The sequence below is a fragment of the Mesoplodon mirus genome, assembly GCF_964341445.2.
Source record: "Mesoplodon mirus genome assembly, chromosome: 4".
NCBI classification, from domain to species: Eukaryota; Metazoa; Chordata; class Mammalia; order Artiodactyla; family Ziphiidae; genus Mesoplodon; species Mesoplodon mirus.
The window spans coordinates 159,707,330-159,731,324 of NC_138979.1; the positions used below are offsets into that span (position 1 = coordinate 159,707,330).

Genomic DNA, 23,995 nt, shown 5'->3' on the forward strand with positions numbered 1-23,995 from the left:
ACTGACAAAAGATTAATTTCCAAAATTTACAAGCAGTTCATGCAGCTCAATATCAAAAAAACAAACAATCCAAAAATGGGCAGAAGACCTAAACAGACATTTCTCCAAAGAAGATATACAGACTGCCAACAAACACATGAAAGAATGCTCAACATCATTAATCACTAGAGAAATGCAAATCAAAACTACAATGAGATATCATCTCACACTGGTCAGAATGGCCATCATCAAAAAATCTACAAACAATAAATGCTGGAGAGGGTGTGGAGAAAAGGGAACCCTCTTGCACTGTTGGTGGGAATGTAAATTGATACAGCCACTATGGAGAACAGTATGGAGGTTCCTTAAAAAACTACAAATAGAACTACCATACAACCCAACAATCCCACTATTGGGCATATACCCTGAGAAAACCATAATTCAAAAAGAGTCGTGTACCAAAATGTTCATTGCAGCTCTATTTACAATAGCCAGGACATGGAAGCAACCTAAGTGTCCATCAACAGCTGAATGGATAAAGAAGATGTGGCACATATATACAACGGAATATTACTCAGCCATGAAAAGAAACGAAATTGAGTTATTTGTAGTGAGGTGGATAGACCTAGAGTCTGTCATACAGAGTGAAGTAAGTCAGAAAGAGAAAAACAAATACCGCATGCTAACACATATATATGGAATCTAATTTAAAAAAAAAAAGGTCATGAAGAACCTAAGGGCAAGATGGGAATAAAGACACAGATCTACTAGAGAATGGACTTGAGGATATCGGGAGGGGGAATGGTAAGCTGTGACAAACTGAGAGAGTGGCATGGACATATATACACTACCAAACGTAAAATAGATAGCTAGTGGGAAGCAGCCGCATAGCACAGGGAGATCAGCTTGGTGCTTTGTGACCACCTAGAGGGGTGGGATAGAGAGGGGTGGGATAAGGAGGGTGGGAGGGAGGGAGGGAGACGCAAGAGGGAAGAGATATGGGAACATATGTATATGTATAACTGATTCACTTTGTTATAAAGCAGAAACTAACACACCATTGTAAAGCAACTATACTCCAACAAAGATGTTAAAAAAAAAAATGTCATGTTTGAAATCACAGTTGTAAGCTCTATAGGGACTTCCCTGGTGGTCCAGTGGCTACGACTCCGCACTCCCAATGCAGGGGGCCCAGGTTTGATCCCTGGTCAGGGAACTAGATCCCACATGCCGCGACCAAAGATCCTGCATGCCACAACTAAAGATCCCCCATGCCACAGCGAAGATCCCAAGATTCCGTGTGCCGCGACTAAGACCCGGCACAGCTACATAAATAAATTTTTTTTTTAAAAAAAGCTCTATAGGTCACTAACTCTGTGCGTGTGTGCACCCACTTCACTCTAGCTAAAATGTGGATTTAAACTGTCTATTTAGAATGGAAGGTTCCAAGTGGTTAAGTCTTCACAAATTCTGGTCATTTGGAACATAAATGAGAAAGACATAATAAAAAAGATTTGATCTTTCCAACTCACTCGTTCAACTGGCCGTCAGAAACAATTCTTACTTCTTAGGGCTTCCCTGGTGGTGCAGTGGTTAAGAATCTGCTTGCCAACGCAGGGGACATGGGTTTGATCCCTGGGCTGGGAAGATCCACATGCCACGGAGCAACTAAGCCCGTGTGCCAGAACTACTGAGCCCATGCACTGCAGCTACTGAAGCCCATGCATTCTAAGGCCCGCGTGCTGCAACTACTGAAGCCCGAGTGCCTAGAGCCCGTGCTCTGCAACAAAGAGAAGCCACCGCAATGAGAAGCCTGCACACCACAATGAAGAGTAGTTCCCGCTCACTGCAACTAGAGAAAGCCCATGCACAGCAACAAAGAGCCAAAGCAGCCAAAAAGGAAAAAAAAAAAGAAATAATTCTTAGTTCTTAATGAGAGGACCTATTCATGAAAGCCTCCACTTGGTCCTTATCAATCTCCTGGTTTCACTCCCCCTTTTTTTTGTGGGGGGGGGGGGGCGGCTCACCAAATGGCATGCAGGATCTTAGTTCCCTGACCAGGAATGGAATCCGTGCCCCCTGAAGTGGAAGCACAGAGTCTTAACCACTGGACCACCAGGGAAGTCCCTCTCTTTTTTATCCAACTAAGATTTCACAGTCCAACAATATAATCACTCCTTGAACTCAATCCAATGTTTCCCATGTCTCTCTCCTTCACACTCTCCTAGCAAAACTCCAGCTAACCTTCTCCAAGACTGCAACAGAGCAGTGGAATCTTGAAGAAGAAAATAACATATCCAGGCAGAATAGTTATTGTCATAAATTCACACTTAACAACTTCAACCAAGTTTGTGCACCTGACAAACAGTGAGGCCAAACAAACCAAAATATTGGAGTTTGGAGTGAAGAAAAATTTATTGCAAGGACCAAGCAAGGAGGATGGGGCAGCTCATGCTCAAAAGGCCCTAACTCCCTGATGGTTTTCAGGAAGGAAGTTTTATAGGCAAAATTTGCAGGGAGGGCTGCAGGGTGTGTGACCTTCCTCTGAGTGGTTGGTGATGAGGTAACAGGGTGTTGTTCCAGGAATCTCAATCATCAGCCTCTGGTTCCAACAAGTCTGGGGTCCACGTGCTTATGCTTAGCCTGAAGTTACCACACTCCACCTGGGTGGGGGGCCTTAGTTCCTACAGAACTCAGAGGTATGTATGTATCAAATTGCTATGCACATCCTCTGAGGAAGAACCAGGACTCTGCCCATCATTGCACTGTGGCTTCTTTCTGCATTCCTACACTCCCCCAATTAGCAACTGTTTGAATCTGCCCTTTCCCTGTAGTTGCTGCTTTATACTTTATCCTCAGTTCTTAAACATCTCTCCCCTCCTCTCCATTTCCTCCCGACTCTTTTTTTTTAATTTATTTTATTTATTTTTGGCTGCATTGGGTCTTCGTTGCTGCGCGCAGTCTTTCTCTAATTGTGGCGAGCGGGGGCTACTCTTCGTTGTGGTGCATGGGCTTCTCATTGCAGTGGCTTCTCCTGTTGCAGAGCACGGGTTCTAGGCGCATGGGCTTCAGTAGTTGTGGCACGTAGGCTTAGTGGCTCCACGGCATGTGGGATCTTCCTGGACCAAGGCTTGAACCCATGTCCCCTGCATTGGCAGGCGGATTCTTAACCACTGAACCACCGGGGAAGTCCCCCTCCCAACTCTTTTAATTTGACACTTTCATTAAGAAAATGGAAGCCATCAGAGGAAACCTTCCTGTTCTTTCCACAGTCAAATCTGTAACATTCCCCCAAACTGAACCAGTCATCTCCTTTTCCCTCCACTTTAAAATGAGTATCTGTGATTGACTGTTAGAGTTTGCTCTCTGTATTATTTCTCTTTCACATAAAGATTTCCTTCCTTCCATAATTCTCTCTCTCCTGTATCATCAATCTTTCCTCTTCTACAAGATCATTCCCATTATCATGTAAAGATGTACCATTATCTCCCATATTTATATATTTTTAAAAGTATCCTATCATTCCTGGGGCTTCTCTGGTGGCACAGTGGTTATGAATCCGCCTGCCAATGCAGGGGACACAGGTTCAAGCCCTGTTCCGGGAAGATCCCGCATGCCGCGGAGCAACTAAGCCCGTGCGCCACAACTACTGAGCCTGTGCTCTAGAGCCCGCGAGTCACAACTACTGAGCCTGTGCTCTACAGCCCGCGAGTCACAACTACTGAGCTCGCACACCTAGAGTCCGTGCTCCGCAACAAGAGAAGCCACCGCAATGAGAAGCCCACGCACCGCCGTGAAGAGTAGCCCCCACTCGCCACAACCAGAGAAAGCCCAAGTGCAGCAACGAAGACCCAACACAGCCAAAATAAATAAATAAATAAAAATAACAAATTTTTTTTTAAAAAGTATCCTATCATTCCCTACACAGCTATGCTCCACCTCCTCCCCATTTCTTAGTTACCCTTTACAGCTACACTTCTCAAAAAAGTATCAGCTCTCACCATCTCTAATTCCTAATCTTCCATTCACTATTCAACCTGCTCCAAACTGGTCTGCCTCCACAAATTTACTGAAACTGCCCTTTAAACAGACTTAAACAGATGGCACTCTTAAAGGGATAAATAGAGTTTAAATGGAAAGACTATTTACAAAGGTGTGGGCAGGATTAAGGAGATTCTCCCCCTCCCCCTCCCCCTCCCCCTCCCTCTCTCTCTCTCTGTGTGTATGTGTATCTCAGGGACCAGCAATCAGGAAGCTATTAACTCCTCTAAACTCATACAAGGTACAAGAGTACAAACTCTCACGTTTGCGAAGCCTGAGGTTACCAGAACCAGAAAAGGCACCATGCAAGTACAGGTAGAGAAATGCAACCTTTGCCTAAACTTCAGCCAGGCAGGAAGGAGGAAAGGGAATAAATATGCTATTTTTCCTTCTGCTGTCCAATCTCCTGTCAATTGTACCTCTACTGGCTGAATGCAACCTTAAGTCAGAAGGCAAAGAAGCCTGAGTCATGTAATCAACAGAGGTCAGCCTTCTGAGGCACAAAGCAGGGAAGAAAAGGGCAAAAATGAATCTGGAGGGACACACAGAGAATAACCAACACAGGATCACCAATAATTTCCATTTTGGTAAATCAAATGAGCACTGACCTTCCCTCCTCTCTTGGTTTCCATGACATGACAAATCCTGGTTTTCCCCTACATAAAAGTCACTTTTCCTCCTTCACCAGACAGCTATATTTGGAGTTCTTCCAAGCTGAGGACCAGATAGTTGATCTCACCCTTTCCTCATGGCTCTCAATCCCATCTATATAATGACAATTTCAAGCAGTGCCTCTCCTTAAACTCCAGCTTCCCATATCCCAACATTATCACATTATCATTTAGGTGTCTCTTGAAAATTTAGAGGTCCAAAACAATGATTCTCACCCTCTTTAAAAAAAAAAAAAAAAGTTCATTCCTCAGTCCTCCTAGATCTCAATAAATACCAAGCCAGTAATCTGAAATAACCCTTGATTCCTTTGATTCCTTTTTCTCCTTCACATCTAATCCATCAGTAAATCTTGAAAATTCTAATGTTATCTTAAATCCATCCACTTCTATCTCTACTTCCACCTCCCTTCTAAATTGCTCTTCCTGCTTTTTCTCTCTTGCTCCCTACCCCTACAATCAGATTATTAGGTAGTAGCCATAATGATCTTTTTAAAATGTAAATCATATTTATATTATCCTCTGCTTAAAATCCTTCAATGGCATCCCATTACATTTAGAACAAATCCAAATCCCCTACAGCAATCTACAAGGCACTCTGTAATCTGGCTTCTTTATATCTAACTTCATCTTAAAAACTATTCTTCCTCACACTCATTAAGCTCCAGCCTCACTTCAGTTCCTCAGAAATTCAAGCTCTTTCCTACTTTAGTCTTCCCACATGCAAAAAATGCTCTACCTCCAGCTCTCCTCAAGGTGGCTCCTTCAAATTCTTTGTATCAATTTAAATGTCAACCCTAAGTGTGGCCTTTGCCAAAAAGATAAAAACTGGTTCCCCTGCCATTCTCTCATAATAACATACTATTCACTATTTTCATCACATATTTTCTTTTTTTTTTTTTTTTTTTTTTTTTTTGCGGTACGCGGGCCTCTCACTGTTGTGGCCTCTCCCGCTGCGGAGCACAGGCTCCGGATGCGCAGGCTCAGCGGCCATGGCTCACGGGCCCAGCCGCTCCGCGGCATATGGGATCCTCCCAGACCGGGGCACGAACCCGTATCCCCTGCATCGGCAGGCGGACTCTCAACCACTGCGCCACCAGGGAGGCCCATCACATATTTTCAAATGGCAATTTTTCGATTTATTTATCTTCTTATTGTACATCACCTTCCACTACTCCATAAGCTCCATGAAGGCAGAGATTATTAAATTAATTCAATTCAAACACCACTAAGGACACACTACACACAAGAAACTATGATAGGCAACTGTGGGAGTTACAAAGAATAAGTCGAAGTAACACGGATCCTGTTCCCAGTATGTACATAATCTAGTTAGAGGGGAAAATGTATACTTAACTATAATGCAAAGCAGACAATATGCCATATAACATTGGTATAAAGTGCTATAGAATCAAAAGAGAAAGAAAAAATGTAGAGAAAGTGATGAATAAGAAAGCCCTCATGTAAGGAGATGGTTCTATTATGGCTTGGAAGGACAACAAAGAAAAAGTATTCAAAGCAGACCAAACAACCTTAATGAAAAGACAAAAAGGGAGAAAGTAAAGAGTATATAAGGAGAAGAGGTTAAAAAAATCAATGCAGCTAGAACATGAGGAACTACAGAGTTCTACTGCAATGTTTGATAATGGTAGTTAGGAAATAGGAAACAAAACTTTCGGTGAGTGTGATATAGAACTCAACTTTATCCACTATAAAATTAAAATATGAAATATTTTCAAGTAAATGAAAACTAATGTCCTTTCCAGGTCTAAATTCCAAATGATGGAGCTTATATAGACAACTAGTTTTAAAGTAAAAGGTACTCATAAAGCATGTTTCATCAATTTCATGTGAAATTTATCATGACTTTTAAAGTGGTTTTAAACTATTTGTCTAAACTACAATTTTTCAAAAATCCTGCTTACTCTTTCCAAAACTGTAATCAAAGAGAGTATGGGGGCCTCCCTGGTGGCGCAGTGGTTGAGAGTCCGCCTGCCGATGCAGGGGATACGGGTTCGTGCCCCGGTCTGGGAGGATCCCATATGCCGCGGAGCGGCTGGGCCCGTGAGCCATGGCCGCTGAGCCTGCGCATCCGGAGCCTGTGCTCCGCAGCGGGAGAGGCCACAACAGTGAGAGGCCCGCGTACGGAAAAAAAAAAAAAAAAAAAAAAAAAAAAAAAAAAAAAAAAAAAGAGAGTATGGAATGGGGCAGGGAGTGGGGGGAGCATTCAAGATATTTAATATTACACCCAGCCTAAATTTCAAAGTAATTTAATTAAACATTTCCACAAGGAAAAGCCAAGTATTTTAGTGGTATTCTCAAAAGTCAAGAGTCATATTTTTACTGATATTAACTTGTGACACGTTGTTGTCCATAAGCTTTATAGAGCTTAACTGGCTGTTGTTCATTATACTCATTCAGTAAGTAAGTATTGATTACCAAGCAGTATTACAGTACTACACACAAAATCACAGAATTTCATAGGCTAACAGAGAGAAGAAAAATCAAGATAATTTTAAAGACTAATGAAGTGGGGGATGGGGCCTCACCATACCAGACATCTAAATTTATTACAAAGCTACAGTAAATAAAGACAGTGTAGTACTGCCTCATGGATAGGCAAACAGAGCATAAAAACAGGCCCATGTGTATACAGAATATGACATATGACTTAAGATTCTCACTGTAGGGCATTCCCTGGCGGTCCAGTGGCTAGGACTCGGTGCTTTCACTGCCGAGGGCCTGGGTTCAATCCCTGGTTGGGGAACTAAGATCCCACAAGCCACGTGGTGCAGCCAAAAAAAAAAAAAAAAAAAAAATAGATCCTCACTATAGATCAGTGAGGAATGGATGCTACTCAATAAATGCGGTGTTAGTACTATTTATTTTCTATATGGAAAAACTGAATTATATTCATTGTATTATTCAGTATAATTTTTAGAATAATTTAAATATTTCAGCATCAAAAAAACTTTAAAGATCTAGTCCAATGTCTTTACTTTATTAAAGAAGAAACAAAGACCCAGAGAAGTTAAAACATTTAGCCAAATCACAGAGTGTGGCAGCACAGGAATTAAACTCGTATCTCATGATTTATTCATTCGGGAATTGGCATTCCCTCATTTAATACACACAAAACACTTCCCACCCACCCCAACTTCAAGTTACCTATGATATCAACATATCAACAGACACAAATCAGAAGTGGAGGAAGCCACAAAAGGTGTGGTGAAGGAAAAAGCCGATACTTCTTTCATTTTCTTCCATCTTCAAATCTTCTTTCAAGGAAATTAGCCAAAAAATATAGTCCTCCCCTCAAAGATTAATCTTATCTAAACCCAAACTAATGACAAAGAAGTGTTCCATGGGTCAGTATGCAGGGGTTTCAGAAAGAAAGAAAAGAATGTCAAGAACTGTGATTCCCCCATCATAAATATCTATGAACATTAAGTATTTTAGATAGTGCTGTTATTAGGCCCAACATTTTTCAGGCACAAGTTCCATCAACCTCATATCTCACTCAGTTTGTTTCCAGAGGATGTTAAACATTTACACTTAGAGATTTTCACAAAGACCAGTTAAACAAACACTACTAAAGACTGTCCAAAAATAAATGCTCCGATTCCAAGAGTCAATTAAGGTATAGAGAGAAATGACATCTTCTCTAGGAAAGCACTCAATCTCAGGTTACTAGGGTTTCCATCATTTGTTAATTCAGATAAAACTTTCCTTCCATATATCACCCCCCGGGAAACATGACAGGAGTATTGATAGTGAAGGGAGAGAGACTGGTAGACAGCCTATGTGCAAACTTAGAAATCCCAGTTTAAACTCTGACCACCACTACCACACATTCTATAAAGAATGCAAAATTGACTGCATTTGATTCAATTACTTTAGCACTGAGGGGTAAGAATATGAGTCCATCACTTGCTTTATGATTTGGGGCAAACTGCTTAACCTCGGTGCTTCAGATTCCTCAACTGGAAAGTAAGGATAATAACAGTACCTACTCTCGTAGGGATTATTGTAAGGATTAAATTAGTGCATGTAAAGCACTTCGAGCAAAGCCTGGAATACAGTGTTAGCTGTTGGCAGTATTATTATTATTACCTGATACCCTTACTAGACTATCAGTTCTCACGTGTGGCTCAAATACAGAATAGTTTTTGAGCCAGATCATGCAATATTAATGTTCCTGAATCAATGATTCAATTGCAAAAATTCAAAAAGCAGCTCTACAACACAGTCTGAAGTCTTCCTTTTGAACATTTACTTATCAAAGTTCTCACAAATATTAATCAATAGCAAATGTTTACTTAACTCCAAGAAACCACTATGAATTATCACTATGATATGGAACTTCTGAAAAATCTTATACTTGAAATATTTTTCATTTTACTTTTAATTACAAATTAATCTCTGACCTTACAAATCAGATAAGTCTAGATCCATTATACAGTAATAAAACACACTGAACCTTCTGTTAAGGTATTTACTATCAATCTGCAAATTTGCCTTTGTAAAAGATTTTAACCAAAAAAAAAAATATATGAGTAAGTGCTCAACATCTTTAGTCACCTGGAAATTGCAAATTAAAACCATTCTAAGATATCACTTTACACCCACTACAATGGCTAAAAGTCAAAAAGACTAACAACCCAAGTGGTGGCAAAGAGACACGGAGCAACTGGAGAACCATTCAGCAATTGCTTATAAAAAACATATATCTGCCCTGTGACCCAACAATTCCACTCCTAGGTATTGGACCAAGAGAAATGAAACATATGTTAAAAAGACTTGTACAAGAATGCTTACAGAGTCTTATTCATAACAGGCCAAAAAAAAAACAAAAACAAAAAAACAGAAAAAAATGCAAACGTCTATCAACAGGAGAATGGAAAAACAAAGTGTATTATATTCATAAAATGGAATACTATGCCATCTAGGAAGTTATCTGGTGTTTACAAAAATGTTTTGAATTTACTATTCAGTGAAGAAGTCTTATTTTTATTTTCTTCAAATTTTCTCTCATTTTAAAATGCATTTTAAACAATCCCTAGTTGAAGATAATTTTTATTCAGAAAATAACCTTATTTTTTGTTTGTTTAGTAACTAACTTGAGTTTTCTTGCCACAATATAAACTTTTGAGAAATTTTTTAATTGGTGCTTTTAAGAGGCAAATAAATCCCAGGGTTTTATTAAATGATTCTCCCACAGAAACTCTTAAATGTATTGGCACATATATATTTTTTTTCTTATGCATTCCTGGTGCATGTTCATCCTGAGTAGAGAGCTCTCTCCAGAAATTACCCATGTATAGAAATAAGACTGGCTTAAAATGGCTACTGTGATGGAAATGGTATCTTAGGGAGATACAACTTGGACTTGAGGTAAATTAAATAGTTAACAAACTGTGGTTTAGACAATGCTTTAATGGCATTTTATTTAAAAGGCCATACCATTGCTGTAATTTTCTATTGGTTATGGTTTCCTTAGTAATAAAAGTGTACAAAACAAAATGAATCTCAAAAACATGTTAAACAAAAGAAGTCAGATAAAAAGACTACATATGGGGTTTTGGTTTGTTTTTTTGGTTTTGGGGGGGTTTTTTGGCCACACCATGCAGCATGCAGGATCTTAGTTCCTTGATCCTCGAACCGTGCCCCCTGCATTGGGAGTGCACAGTCTCAACCACTGGACCACGAGGGAAGTCCCAAGAGTACATATGGTATTACTGCATATATATGAAATTCAAAAACAACAGTAACTTAACTTAAAGGAAATACTTAAAGGTTAAAGATCACATTTAAAATATTTGGTTAGTGCTCGAATAAATTCAAATTGAAGAAATCAGTTACTATTTTCTCTTTATGTTAACTTTTAAATATTTAAAATACTTTAAAAGGTATATATCTCAATCTTATGTATCGTTAATGGGAATGTAAATTGGTCCTACAACCTTTCTGGAGAGCAACTGTGCAATGTTTTGCTCTCTTCAAAGCCCTAAGAAATGTATACCTTGACTTGATAGTTCCATTTACAGGAATCTATCTTAAAAATACAGAAATGTGGGACTTCCCTGGTGGTGCAGTGGTTAAGAAGCCACCTGCCAATGCAGAGTACACGGGTTCGAGCCCTGGTCTGGGAAGATCCCACATTCCGCGGAGCAACTAAGCCTGTGAGCCACAACTACTGAGCCTGCGCTCTAGAGCCCGAGAGCCACAACTACTGAAGTGTGCACCTAGAGCCCGTGCTCCACAACAAAGAGAAGCCAGTGCACCACAGCGAAGAGTAGCCCCCGCTCTCCGCAACTAGAGAAAGCCCGCGGGCAGCAACTTAGACCCAACGCAGCCATAAATAAATAAGTTTATTTTTTAAAGAATACAGAAATGTGGACAAAGATTTGGGTTTCGCATATTCACTAAAGTTTTGTTTATAATAATTGGAAATTAACAATCTAAATGTGAACACTACGGACACTGATTGTATAAATGATGTATCCATTATTGGAATATTCTTCAGCTCTTTTAAACTGTTTTCAAATAATTGTAATGATATTAAAATGTATGTTAATAAAAGCAGGTTCCAAAATTATGTATACAGTAAAATATGCAATGAGAAAAATTAAAGACAATAAATGTTAACATCATTAAAAATAATAATTCGGGGCCAATATCATAGAAACTAGTATTATACTTCACAAGTGTCTGGATTTTATTGTAAGAACACAAGTGATATCCCTCACTAACTAGGTCTACTGGAGGGGGAAAAAAAGACCAAAAGAATAAGAACATTCATTAAAGGAATACACCATTAGTATTATATTATTTCAGATACGAACAGCAAATGAAGTCAAAGTCCTTCAGGGTATGCTAACAAATCTATAACAAGAAAAACTCACAGAATTCATTGCAGTGCAAGTATATATCAATCATATTTAATTTGAACGGGGGAAAATAATTAGATAATTTAGTGATTTTCCACAGGACTGAGCTCAGCTCTTTTACAAAGCAACAAAAGAAGGGAAAGGCACAGCAAGAAGTCAAGCCAGCAATCTGATTTCCCAGGAAATTAGCTCTTTCTTGGCAAAGTACTGGCCTCATATTCTAAAGAAGCAGAACTCTACAAACAGAGATGAGACACATAAAGTTCAAATACTCTGTAAAAGATGTATACTTTTCCCTTTGCTTGTAAGACCTCCAAAAGAGAATAATTAATGCCTCTTAAAACATAGGAAAAAAGTTAAAAGCCCAATTTAGAGTTAAATGTTCTATAAATAATGTTTCTTTCAAAATGCTAAGTAATCTCACAAGTTATAAAATAACTGTATTTTTAGTATTTTTTAAATGAAAGGAAAATACCATGCTATTTCTAACCTTCAACTAGGATTACATGGAAAAGGAAACTTTGATATTATTGATATTAATTCTGGATTTTAAATTTACCAAGGTCAACAAAAATACTTATAATTTCTCTATAATGTTTTCAATCGTCACTATAAAACACTTCCTTCAATCTCCAACTCAAAATAAAAAAGTCTTAGTATTTGATCTTCCTTCAGAAAAAGACTATCTGTTAATAAGCCAAAAGAAGAGTCTTCTTAAGATAAAAAGGTAATAGGATAGGTGAGTTAAAGAAGGAAAAGGGGGGAGGGGTAGGAAAAGGGGCCATAATAGAAGCTTTTCTTCTTTTAAGTCACATGTTTAAAAATCTGACCCTGATTTCCATTAAATGGTCCAGCACTGAAGCTTCTGCAGAACTATGGGACATGGTTGCTCAGTAGGCAGAAGAATGGCAGCTGAACTTCATTTAGTATTCAAGTATAAAGTAATGTAAGGATGAAATTAGACAACCATATATTTAAATCAGTGGGTTCATTTATAACCCATTCTTGCAACTCTAAACTGTTTCCCTCAGCACCGTGACCCCAACTGCCACACTAGACCAAAAGGCCAACAAAATGCTACTTCAAAGAATCAGTAACAAAGCAGAAAATTTTATTAAACTTTTCTAACAAGCCAATAAACAAAAAGTAATGGTCTCAACAAATGGTGCTGAGACAACTGGATAACCGTATGTAAAAGAATTACATTGGGCCCCTTCTCCATACCATACACAAAAATTAACCCAAAATAGATCAAAGAACTAAACATAAGAACTAAAATTTGTATAAACTCTTAGAAGAAAACATAGGCATAAATATTCATGACCTTGGATTAGGCAATTGTTTCTTAAATATTATACCAAAAGCACAAACATAGCGCTATATCAAAATGAAAAAGGGTTTTTTTTGTTTTTTGGGGGGTTTTTTTGCAGTACGCGGACCTCTCACTCTTGCGGTCTCTCCCGTTGCAGAGCACAGGCTCCAGACGTGCAGGCTCAGCGGCCATGGCTCACGGGCCCAGCTGCTCCGCGGCATGTGGGATCTTCCCAGACCGGGGCACGAACCCATGTCCCCTGCATCTGCAGGCGGACTCTCAACCACTGCGCCACCAGGGAAGCCTCCAAAATGAAAAAGTTTTATGCTTCAAAAAAAGTTCTGTGCATCAAGAATGTGAAAATAGGGGCTTCCCTGATGGCGCAGTGGTTAAGAATCCGCCTGCCAGTGCAGGGGACACAGGTTCGAACCCTGGTCCAGGAAGATCCCACATGCCGCGGAGCAACTAAGCCCATGCGCCATAACTACTGAGCCTGCGCTCTAGAGCCTGCAAGCCACAACTACAGAGCCCGTGTGCCACAACTACTGAAGCCCGCACACCTAGAGCCCATGCTCCGCAAAAAGAGAAGCCACCTCAATGAGAAGCCCACACACAGCAACAAAGAGTAGCCCCAGCTCGCCGCAACTAGAGAAAGCCTGCATGCAGCAACGAAGACCCAACACAGCCAAAGATAAATTAATTAATTAATTTTAAAAAAAGAAAGGAAGAAAGTGAAAATACAAGCCATACACTGGGAGAAAATATTTGCAAATCATACATCTGACAAGGGACTTGTATCCAGAATATATAAAGGTTTTCCACAACTCATAACTCAATAATAAAAGATGACCCCGTTTTTAAATGAAGACCCAACACAGCCAAAAATAAATTAATTTAAAAATAAATAAATAAAGTCAATTCCAGTTTTTCTAACTGCCACATTGCTTATAATCACAGTATCTGGGATATTAGCCCTTCCTAGAAAGAGAAGTCTAATATTGTTATAATTACTAATAAAAAAAATTAACATCATCATGTGTTGAGTGCCCACTATAAGCAAGGTACTACATAAAATGCTTTTCATTTAATTCTCAGCTTAGTTAAGGAGGATAAGCTCTATTTTGTAGATGACAAAACTGAGGCTACAAGAGATTTAATAAACTGCCCAATTACTCAGTTAGTAAATGACAGATCCAGGATTCAAAAACATGGTCATACAATGATAAAACTTGGACTTTTCTTCCATTCTATCATTCTTACTCAGAACACAATGATGCTTTTTTCAATTTCATAATATGCTAGTTACAAATGTACTTCTGTGATCATCAGGCTATTCTATGATTCCGTGAGATTCCAGGTTGAAAAAAAAGTTTATCTTGATGATATAATACTGGGAGCTAAAATTCCTGATAACAAAGTCAGCTATATTAAAAATAACTAAGTAAATAAACCCTTATAAATTATGCAAAGCAGTACCACATGACACAATTGAAAGGTACCCATGGAGTACTTGTGCACAGCTGACCAGGACAAAAGCATCACTTTTACTTTTCTAAGGTCAAAGGAAGTCAATCTTAAAGATATAAATTTTGCTTTTTTCTGTGTTCCTGACTTCCCTGACTTTGCCTTTATTCAGGAGCCAAGCAGTGTTCTACGGCTTTAAATCCCTCTTCCTCCCTAACTAAACTGGAAAAAAACTGGATAATAATCATTTTCCTAATTAACTATATCCACCTTAATATAAACTAGTTACCACAATTAACATTTTGCTATGTAATCAGAGAACTCAAGACTCTGATCCTGAAGGTAAGGTATCAGCAAGCAAGTAGGGAGAAACAGAGTTTCACTAGAGAGAGAAAGGGAAGTCACTGAACATTAATTATTAAGCAGCCCCTTGGTTAATCCATTTAAGATGACTGGGAGTCTCTTCCTACTGCCTAATCCCAGACTCCATTAGAAAGGACAACTGGGAAGACTTGGCCTAGTTGAAATTGTTGGGCACCTATTCCCAAGAACTGGAGAAGCAGAGACAAGTGTCCAGCCTTCTAAATCCACATGGCCCTGCAAAGGCTCCCATCCTAGGACTAGCAATTCTCAGTGTATTCATTTGTATTCTGACATGCTTTCCTGAGTGGAACACAACAAAGAAAGAGTTCTAACAAGCACAGCGAAAAATATGTCCCTGCGAGAATGTTGCAAATAGAATCATCCTCCTTTACATATGTCACTCCAGGAAAACTGCCAAGAAAGGCTCACTTCCCTAGACATACTTCCTGCAGATCCTCCGACTCCTCCTCAAACATATCAATATTCTCCTCATTCTCCCTTAGTCTCAAACCTTTTGCCCCAAGATTTACAAGTGCATATTTTATATTCTCAAAAATATACGGCAATAGGATAATGACATCCTATTTATCAGTACCTGTGTCTCATATCTGAACAAATATCCTAAAGCCTTATATAGACTTTCCATCTTTAATAATGAGATTTCCAATATATTACTGAATATAAATTTTCTTTGCAAATAAATTTTTCTTTATTTTCAAAAAATTGCATTTCTTTGCAAATAAAGGATTTATCATAATGTCGAGATAAAAAATAAGATAGCAAAAAAAATTTAAGGAGTACAATTGTTTCCTTTCTCCCTAGCCCCACCAAGGAAACATATATCAGAGTTCAGAAACTGGCAGAATTCAAGATCCATTCCATAGAAATCAAAATTTATTAAACACAATACATGTATTTTGGCAAGTCCAAAATAAAACGTAGCTTTCCGGGCTTCCCTGGTGGTGCAGTGGTTGAGAATCCGCCTGCTAATGCAGGGGACACGGGTTCAAGCCCTGGTCTGGGAGGATCCCACATGCCGCGGAGCAACTGGGCCCATGAGCCACAACTACTGAGCCTGCGGGTCTGGAGCCTGTGCTCCGCAACGAGAGGCCACAACAGTGAGAGGCCCGTGCACCGCGATGAAGAGTGGCCCCCGCTCGCTGCAACTGGAGAAAGCCCTCGCACAGAAACAAAGACCCAACACAGCCAAAAATAAATAAATAAATTTATTTTTTTAAAAACACACGTAGCTTTCCAAGTACTCTATTAAAAGACTTTTTTTAAGGTAATAAGTTTACCAAGGGACCTTTTCTGATAAAAGGAATTCTCCCAGCAAACTAGAAACCAGACGTTGGGGTTTTGTACTTTCACCGAAATAGATCTTCAGGCAACACATTTCCATTAGGATTTATTGTATGAGTAGTTGAAGAGAAAGAAGCAGAGAAAGCAGATCAGAAGCAATGTGTAAAAGACAAAACTTTACTGAAATAGAAAATAAACTTAATGAACTAGTGTTAATTGAACTTCCACTTTTAAAAACCATTTACCTGAATAATCTTTGAAACTGGAAAATGAGCCTCACTAAATTGTACCATCAGGAGCAGTTTCTCTGGGATTTAAAAACCACCATTTTTTCAACTACAAATTAACAAATCTCACTGTAAAACCGGTTGAGCAATCAGAGCTATTCCTAGATAAGTATGATTAAATTATGGGTGAATAATAAGTCAACTGAATAAAGTCCATTCATTAAAAAGCAAGCAAGTAATCCAACTAGTTAAGGTCCACAATTATGATGAATGAATTTTATATTTTTCCCACACTCAATTACTAAGATTTTACATTCTTCCATCAGTTAGTAAAGAACTGAATGATCGGGCTTCCCTGGTGGCGCAGTGGTTGAGAGTCCGCCTGCCGATGCAGGGGACACGGGTTTGTGCCCCAGTCCAGGAAGATCCCACATGCCGCGGAGCAGCTAGGCCCGTGAGCCATGGCCGCTGAGCCTGCGCGTCCGGAGCCTGTGCTCTGCAGCGGGAGAGGCCACAACAGTGAGAGGCCCGTGTACCGCAAAAAAAAAAAAAAAGAACTGAATGATCTATACAAAAGTGCCCAACAACTGTACAATGACTTAACAACCATTTTGGTGGGAGGGATACTTCATTTAACTCAAAGCAAGGAATTCAAAAGCTTTCATCCTTGGAACCTTGTCACAAAAAATTAGTAAATTTGTTTTATGAAAAGACTGCTTATGTTTTTCAACTCAAAAATGAAATAATTACATGTTTTATAGTCTTCCAAACAAAAATTAAAATTTTGTAAAAATATAATAAAAACATGAAATAGAACTAAAAATTATTTTTGAGAGAAAAAAAATCTAAAAATCCTGATGCAAAGCTACTCCAAAAGTTTCTTCACAATTTCATAAAACATTAATGAAAGGGTTATAAATCCCCTAGATTAAAGATTTTAAAGAGAGCTATAAGACTCTCTTTCAGTTTTCAATACTGTTTTCTCTGTCCTTACGTCCATTAAAACAAACATAAATCAACTCTTTCTAAATATAAACCATCTAGTCTTATAGAAGAAAAATCAAATGAAGAACAGCACAAAACATACATATATATTCTTAATATAGCTTAAAATAAGTATATAGATTACATTTGGGTCCCTCAAACAAGTTAAATTTACAACTCTATGCCACATCCAGATCATTCTCAAGGGAGAAAACCATCAAAACAAAAGCTCCTGCTTAATAAACTATTTACTTTGTAGTTAAAACTCTAACCCAGGTGCATCTGAGCATTATTACTATGTCTTCTCTCTTCAAAAACCTAGAAATCTAAAATACACAAGTATATCTGGTTCTCTTAAAAATGTTTTTATATTATATATTTTGTATTAAGGCCGTGAAAACTTCAGAATTCCTTACTCTCTAAAAAGGAAACACCCTTTTGCTTTTCTCTTTTGAAATGTGTCTTATTTGGTTTTTGCTTACTTTCTATACACGAACTGTTCTCACACCAGTCTATTTGTGTTGGTTGTTTACTGTCAATACATCTGTGTATACTTAGGTCTTATACAGACAGTGCTTTACAGTGCACTGGTAAAAAAAAAAAAAAAAAAAAAAGGTGAACAAGAGGGCATGAGTGAAACAAAAGTGGACCACATCTGAGAAACACCACTCAATTTCACCTCTCTACCTCAAATTCCCTTTAGTCCTCATGTTAAAAGAGTCTCAGTATTTAAAAAGAAGCGCAACACAATGTATGATAAGGCAAACACAGGAGAAACCAATCAGAAACTGAAGAAATTTAATAGAATGTATCACCACCTGATAAAATTACCACAAAAAGAAAAATAAATAAACAATAAACCCAGTCCCTGGATGTCCCTACTGAAGGGCTGCTTTTGCTGCACTGCATGGCTCAAAACAGTTTTACAAACTCTTTTTAATGTAAGAAATACATTTTACATTGTGACCTAGTACCCACATGTATGAGCAAAATTTCCCAAAACAATATTTTTCCTTGCCACGTGCAATGGTAGTCTATTCTGCTCTATTCTATTTTATTTTTATTCTATTTTATTTTTAATCAATTTAACCCACTAAATTGATTTTATAAATTACTAATAAATCATGATCCACAGTTTGAAAAACACAGGCTTAAAATAGGGCATCCCTTATACATTATTAGGATCTTTTTTTTGCAATTTGCTTCTACCTGTCTCTAGCAGGGTAGACAAGTTTTTAAGGTTGCTACATCATTACTGTTTTCAGCAAAGCAAGTGGTTCCCCTGACCAACATAAGCCATCACCTGAGATAAATACAAACTCTCAGGCCCCATCCCAGACCTACTGAATCAGAAACTCTGGGTGGAGCCAGCACTCTACATTTTAGCAAGCCGTCCAGGTGATTCTGGTTCAAGTTAAAGTTTGAGAACAACGCATTAAAGAATTCAGGACTTTATTCTCTACACATTTAATAATCCAGTACAGTGCTTACTTTGTGCCAGTCACTATTCTAAAAGTTCCACAGATATTAACTCATGTGAAAAAGCGACCCTAAGAAGTAGGAAGTATTGTTATCTCTATTACACAGATGAAACTTCCACACAGAGAGAGGTTAAGTTGTCAAAGCTAAGTGGTAGAACTAGAATTCAAATTTATTTCTAATTTGGCGAAAGTTAAGCCTGTTCTCTTCATGCCTCTCTTCTTTCTGATTAAGTCCCCGGTCCCACTCCTTTAGTTCAGCTATCCCCTTTTCCCCTTTCAAATTACCCATATTGTCAATGTCCTTATTTTCTAACATTATTGCTCGCGTCCTAAAACAAATTTCTTTTCTAAAGCATTGGAATGTAAGTCACAACCTTGCTTTTAGAACCCTTTCTCTGGTCCTAGATGGCATCTTAGTATTATGAAGCTGAAGGTTCTACTATTTCTGAAGTCCTTAGAACCTATTAAGGGCCCCATGCTAATTTCTCATATCTACTGTTCCGGCCAGTTTCCACAAGACCACTAGTCTCTTCCTGAGCAACTTTCTCGCTCCCTCCTACTACACCCTACCTCCCACTCCCTTCCTACAAGGAAACAACTTCTCCCGCCCACCCCCGTGTCATTTTGCTTGACTTATCTCCAACTGAGAGAACTTCCATTCCTCAGCTAAACCCCTCACCACAGTCTCAAGCCCGAGCTACCACTCCAGGACTTTTTTCAAAACCCTGGTTTCCTGGGGACCCTCGGACCTAGGGGTTCCCAGGCCAGTCTTGGATTTCCCATCCCAGACCAGCGGTGGGGGGCAGGGCGCTCCCGCTCCTCCCCAAGCTGTTCAAGGTCTCCACGGGTCCGACACTCCAAAGCTCCGCAAGAACCCCAAGAGCGCTCCTCTCTCGGATGGCCGCCTTTCTCAGGAGGATCCCCAGGTGCCTCCCTGCCTTTCCTCGACGCCCTCGCTGAGACCCCGGCCGCCCTCGGCCTCCCTTCTCCCTCGGACCCGGGCCACTCCCAGTCTCCCGGCCCCCCAGCTTTCTCCTCTCGGGCCGCTCCCGGGCTTCCCGGGTTCCCCTTCCTCCTCGCACCCAAGCTGTCCTGGGTATTCCCGAGTCACCCCGCCCGCGGACCAGGTCGTAACCGGTCACCCCGGGTCACCCCTTTCTCTGGGACCCCAGACACCCCCGTCTCCCCAAGGACCTACCCCTCACACACCGGACGCCGGGCAGTGCCCCAGACCCGCGCAGCTAAGCGTCCCAAGGGACCTCCCGGCCTGACCCGCTTGGGTCCGGCCCCAGCCTACCTTGCCACCACGAACTCCGCCGCCAAGAGCCGGGCTGCTCTCCCACCAGCCCAGTCAGCGCGAACTCGCCGCCGCCGCCGCCGCCCCCGCCCTGGCCCCGACCGGGGCCCGACACGGCCCGCAGTCCAGGCCCCCTTCCGCTGGCTTCCGCCTCAGGAGCGCCGAGCTGTAGTTTCCGCCCCGCGACCGCCCCCAGACCTCAGGTCCGCGTTACCAGTACCCACCTGCCGCTGCCCCCGGCCAACTCCAGTGCCACTGCCTCTACCTCGGGCGCCAGTAGCCACCTAGCGCCACCACCTCCCCCATGACAACAGGCCCACCCCGCTTCACACTTCCTATCTCTCCATTGGGTAGTGGGGCGGCATCTCTCTGCTCTTATTGGTTTAGTTTACCCGTCCGTCAAAGCTTCCTTACCACCCCTTTTCCTGACCCGGTATTACCCCCCATCCCGGACCTCGAGCGTCCTAGACCAAGCTTTAGTCGTAATTGGTTGATGGTTGGGCAGTTCAAAGTTCTGATAGGCTGCCGAAAGTGTCTGTTAAGTCAATTGGCAAAGGCTGCGATGGCCATGGTTGGTTCGAGCTTGGGCACAGTTAGGTTGCGCAGTAGAAAGCAAGGGGCAGAAGCTCACGTCCGAGGGGATGGGTTAACTCTTTGTGGTAGAGTGGACTCTGGAAACTCGTCCCTCTTTCCAACTTCCTCCCTATAAGGAGAAGCTTATCACTGCTAGCTTACCCAGAGGGTAGTACTTACAAAACAGCAACATCAGAGGTTGTGTTTAAAAATCATTTACAACCCCTTGAGAGAAAAGCAGTATACAGATTAAAATTTCCCCTTCTTGAGGTCCTAAGATGCCCAGTTTCCTTGACGTTCTTTCCAGAAGTCTCCATGCTATATGGGGAGGGGGAAGGGTAAGCTGTGACAAAGTGAAAGAGCGGCATGGACATATATACACTACCAAACGTAAGATAGATAGCTAGTGGGAAGCAGCCGCATAGCACAGGGAGATCAGCTCGGTACTTTGTGACCGCCTGGAGGGGTGGGATAGGGAGGGTGGGAGGGAGACGCAAAAGGGAGGGGATATGGAAACATATGTATATGTATAACTGATTAAATTTGTTATAAGGCAAAAAAAAAATTAAAAAAAAAAAAAAAAAAAACAGAAGTCTCCATGCTAAAGGGCAAAGCACAACCGTTTATTTTGCAGAGGTCAGCCCACTTTGGTTGCAGTTAATAAATTGAAGTGGCGTGTTGAGGGTTCTCCAGCTTCCAGACTCACCCCTGGCTGGCTCCTGCGAAGCGACCAGGCAACCAACAGCAAGTTTGGACTAAATGGGCCATATTTTACCCTTGTGATGCTCTGAACAAGAGAATTCGGCTCCCGCAACTTGGTTTTTATGCTCAGCAGTTCTTAAATAGCCCTACTAGTTGTGTGTCAGATACTGAAAAACTTGTCTTTTTTTCTAAACCTCTCCTCTTCCTAAGCAGTCTAAATTAGGACCATTGAAAGACTGCAGTTCCTTTCGCATATTGGCACAATGCACAAGAATAAATGATTGCATTTTTACTCATTTGGGTACAAATCACAGTAGACACTTTTGAGAAATGTGGTGTTGCTATAAAAACTCTTGCGCTCCTAGAAATATATCCATCATTAGTTTTTTGCATTTCTTTTTCATTTCCACCCCTTTTCCTGCTCCTAAAGAGCAAAATGCTGGCCTAATTATTCTTTCAATTTCTAAATCAGATTTAAATGTACCTTCCTCACAACTTCACCTAGCATACACAAACCTGTGGGTCATGAAACATACACTCAGGAATGGACTGGGACAGGTCAAGGGTACTTCCCTCTTAAGCATCCCTTTAGTGGTTGTGGACTTTCTGTGGCACCAAGAATCTGGACTTTGCCCCTTTCTTATTCCCACTAACTCTTTGTTCCATATCTCTTCTATTTACCCTTCTATCCTGTTCCAGCAAGCTACAGGGAGTTTAAAACTGCATGGTTCATTATCCAAAAAAAAATTGTCTATTTTCTAACATATATTTTTAGTCAGGTTTAAATAAACTACATACCTCTCTCACCAAACTAAGCGGAAATTATTCCTTCAGTAACTCTACATAACAATAAGGTGTCTTTTCCCAGTTATTTTCCGGAACTTTCCTCCCCCTTCTCTCATCCTCACCTTCCAAGTTAGAAATAACCTCCCCTTCAATTCAATGACTCATAAAAAGCCTGTAAAAGGAAAGTGGAAAAGCCAAAATAACTTCAGAGATGTCTGAATCATTCAGTTGAAGGAAAGATCAGACATTGACCATGATAAGATGGAATCCAAGACATAAGGCAAGCCTGAACTAACATCCCATAACAAAAGAAGTAACATGTAAATGTGAAGAACCTCCAATGAGAAGGAGGACGTAGCAGTACGTCCTTTACCCAGCTTTTTAATATATTACCAGCAGCTTTCTTCTCTCTAACCTTGGCAGTGTGTCCTACCTACCAATTTTAGAGCAAGTTAGAAGGCAATTCATGTCCTGGAAGATAGGAAACAATAACGTCATAGGAGGACATGGTCATTATTATGGTACTTTGGGTAATAATGGCTCTTGCACAGCCATAGTGACTATGTGCCATAGAGAACATAGAATTAGGCCAGCCTCACTAAGAGGACTTGTCATCTAAGTTCAGGAACTCAACAGAATTACTATCATAAAACCAGGAAAATTGCCACAAAGGTCAGCTATTCCTTCTATTTCCTTTTATTTATTTATTTTTTTTATTTTTTGGCCACACCACACGGCATATGGGATCTTAGTTCTCTGACCAGGGATCGAACCTGTGCCCCCTGCAGTAGAAGAGCAGAGTCTTTTTTTTTTTTAATGTTTTATTTATTGCTGTAATACAAGTGCCTAGAACAAGTGCCTGGCATAGAGAAGATGCCATTAGTGGCTTTGGGGATTTCTGTTTCCTCCTTTTCTTGGGGACTTAAGGAGTGGACTAGGGGTGCATAGTCCCTGGTACCGTCTGCTCACACTGACACCCACAGCGATGGCAGTCACTTGGACTGGGCTTTGAACATCAGCCAGGCAGGGTGCTGCAGAGGTGTCCCTAGATCCCAGCTGTATGACTCCTTCAGGTCTGGAGGGCCCCTCTGTGACTTCCCCGCTACTCTCGGGGACACAGAAATCATTTGGTTGCTCCCATGCATGAGAGGGTACAGCAACTCTTCAAGGCTGTCCATCTGCCCAGGTGCTTGCTGAGACTCTCCTTACTGGGCTCTTTCTTTCTTTCTTTTTTTTTTTTAACATCTTTATTGGAGTATAATTGCTTTACAATGGTGTGTTAGTTTCTGCTTTATAACAAAGTGAATCAACTATACATATACATATAACTCCATATCTCCTCCCTCTTGTGTCTCCCTCCCACCCTCCCTATCCCACCCCTCTAGGTGGTCACAAAGCACCGAGCTGATCTCCCTGTGCTATGCAGCTGCTTCCCACTAGCTATCTATTTACATTTGGTAGTGTATATGTGTCCATGCCACTCTCTCACTTCGTCCCAACTTACCCTTCCCACTCCCTGTGTCCTCAAGTGCATTCTCTACGTCTGCGTCTTTATTCCTGTCCTGCCCCTAGGTTCTTCAGAACCTTTTTTTTTTTTTTTTTAGATTCCATATATATGTGGAACAACGCAGTAAGAAGAGAGAAAACCTTAAAGAAGGAAGGTTTTAAGGAACATTCTTTGATCCAACAGAAGGCTATTTTGTTATTGAAGCCCATGCAGTACTGGAAAAGTTAATGCTTGAACCCTACGTTTTAATTTTGTTTTGATTTTGTGTGCACAAAGTAATCGTGTAACGTAATTACTCCATCCAGCTTCTCTTTTCTTTCCTGTGTTATGTGTTTCTCCAACACTCTCAAGACCCTCTCTTAAAAAGCAAGAGCCCCGGGGTCGGGGAGTCTGCAGCTTTGCGACGCGTAGCTGGCTGT

General features: G+C 40.5%; 1 protein-coding gene across 6 annotated transcripts in view; it reads right to left on the bottom strand.

The window, feature by feature from the left end:
* Positions 1–20,315, bottom strand: part of NUMB (NUMB endocytic adaptor protein) — a 174,798-nt gene extending 154,483 nt beyond the window's left edge. For 5 of the 6 annotated variants that reach the window (XM_082619471.1, XM_082619474.1, XM_082619472.1 and 2 more), the window contains exon 1: positions 20,233–20,315. The gene's annotated coding sequence lies outside the window, so the exon portion shown is untranslated. Of the gene's footprint in view, positions 1–20,008; positions 20,207–20,232 lie in introns of those variants that run through there. The other variant, XM_082619470.1, reaches the window with a different exon arrangement.
* Positions 20,316–23,995: the final 3,680 nt, after the last annotated feature.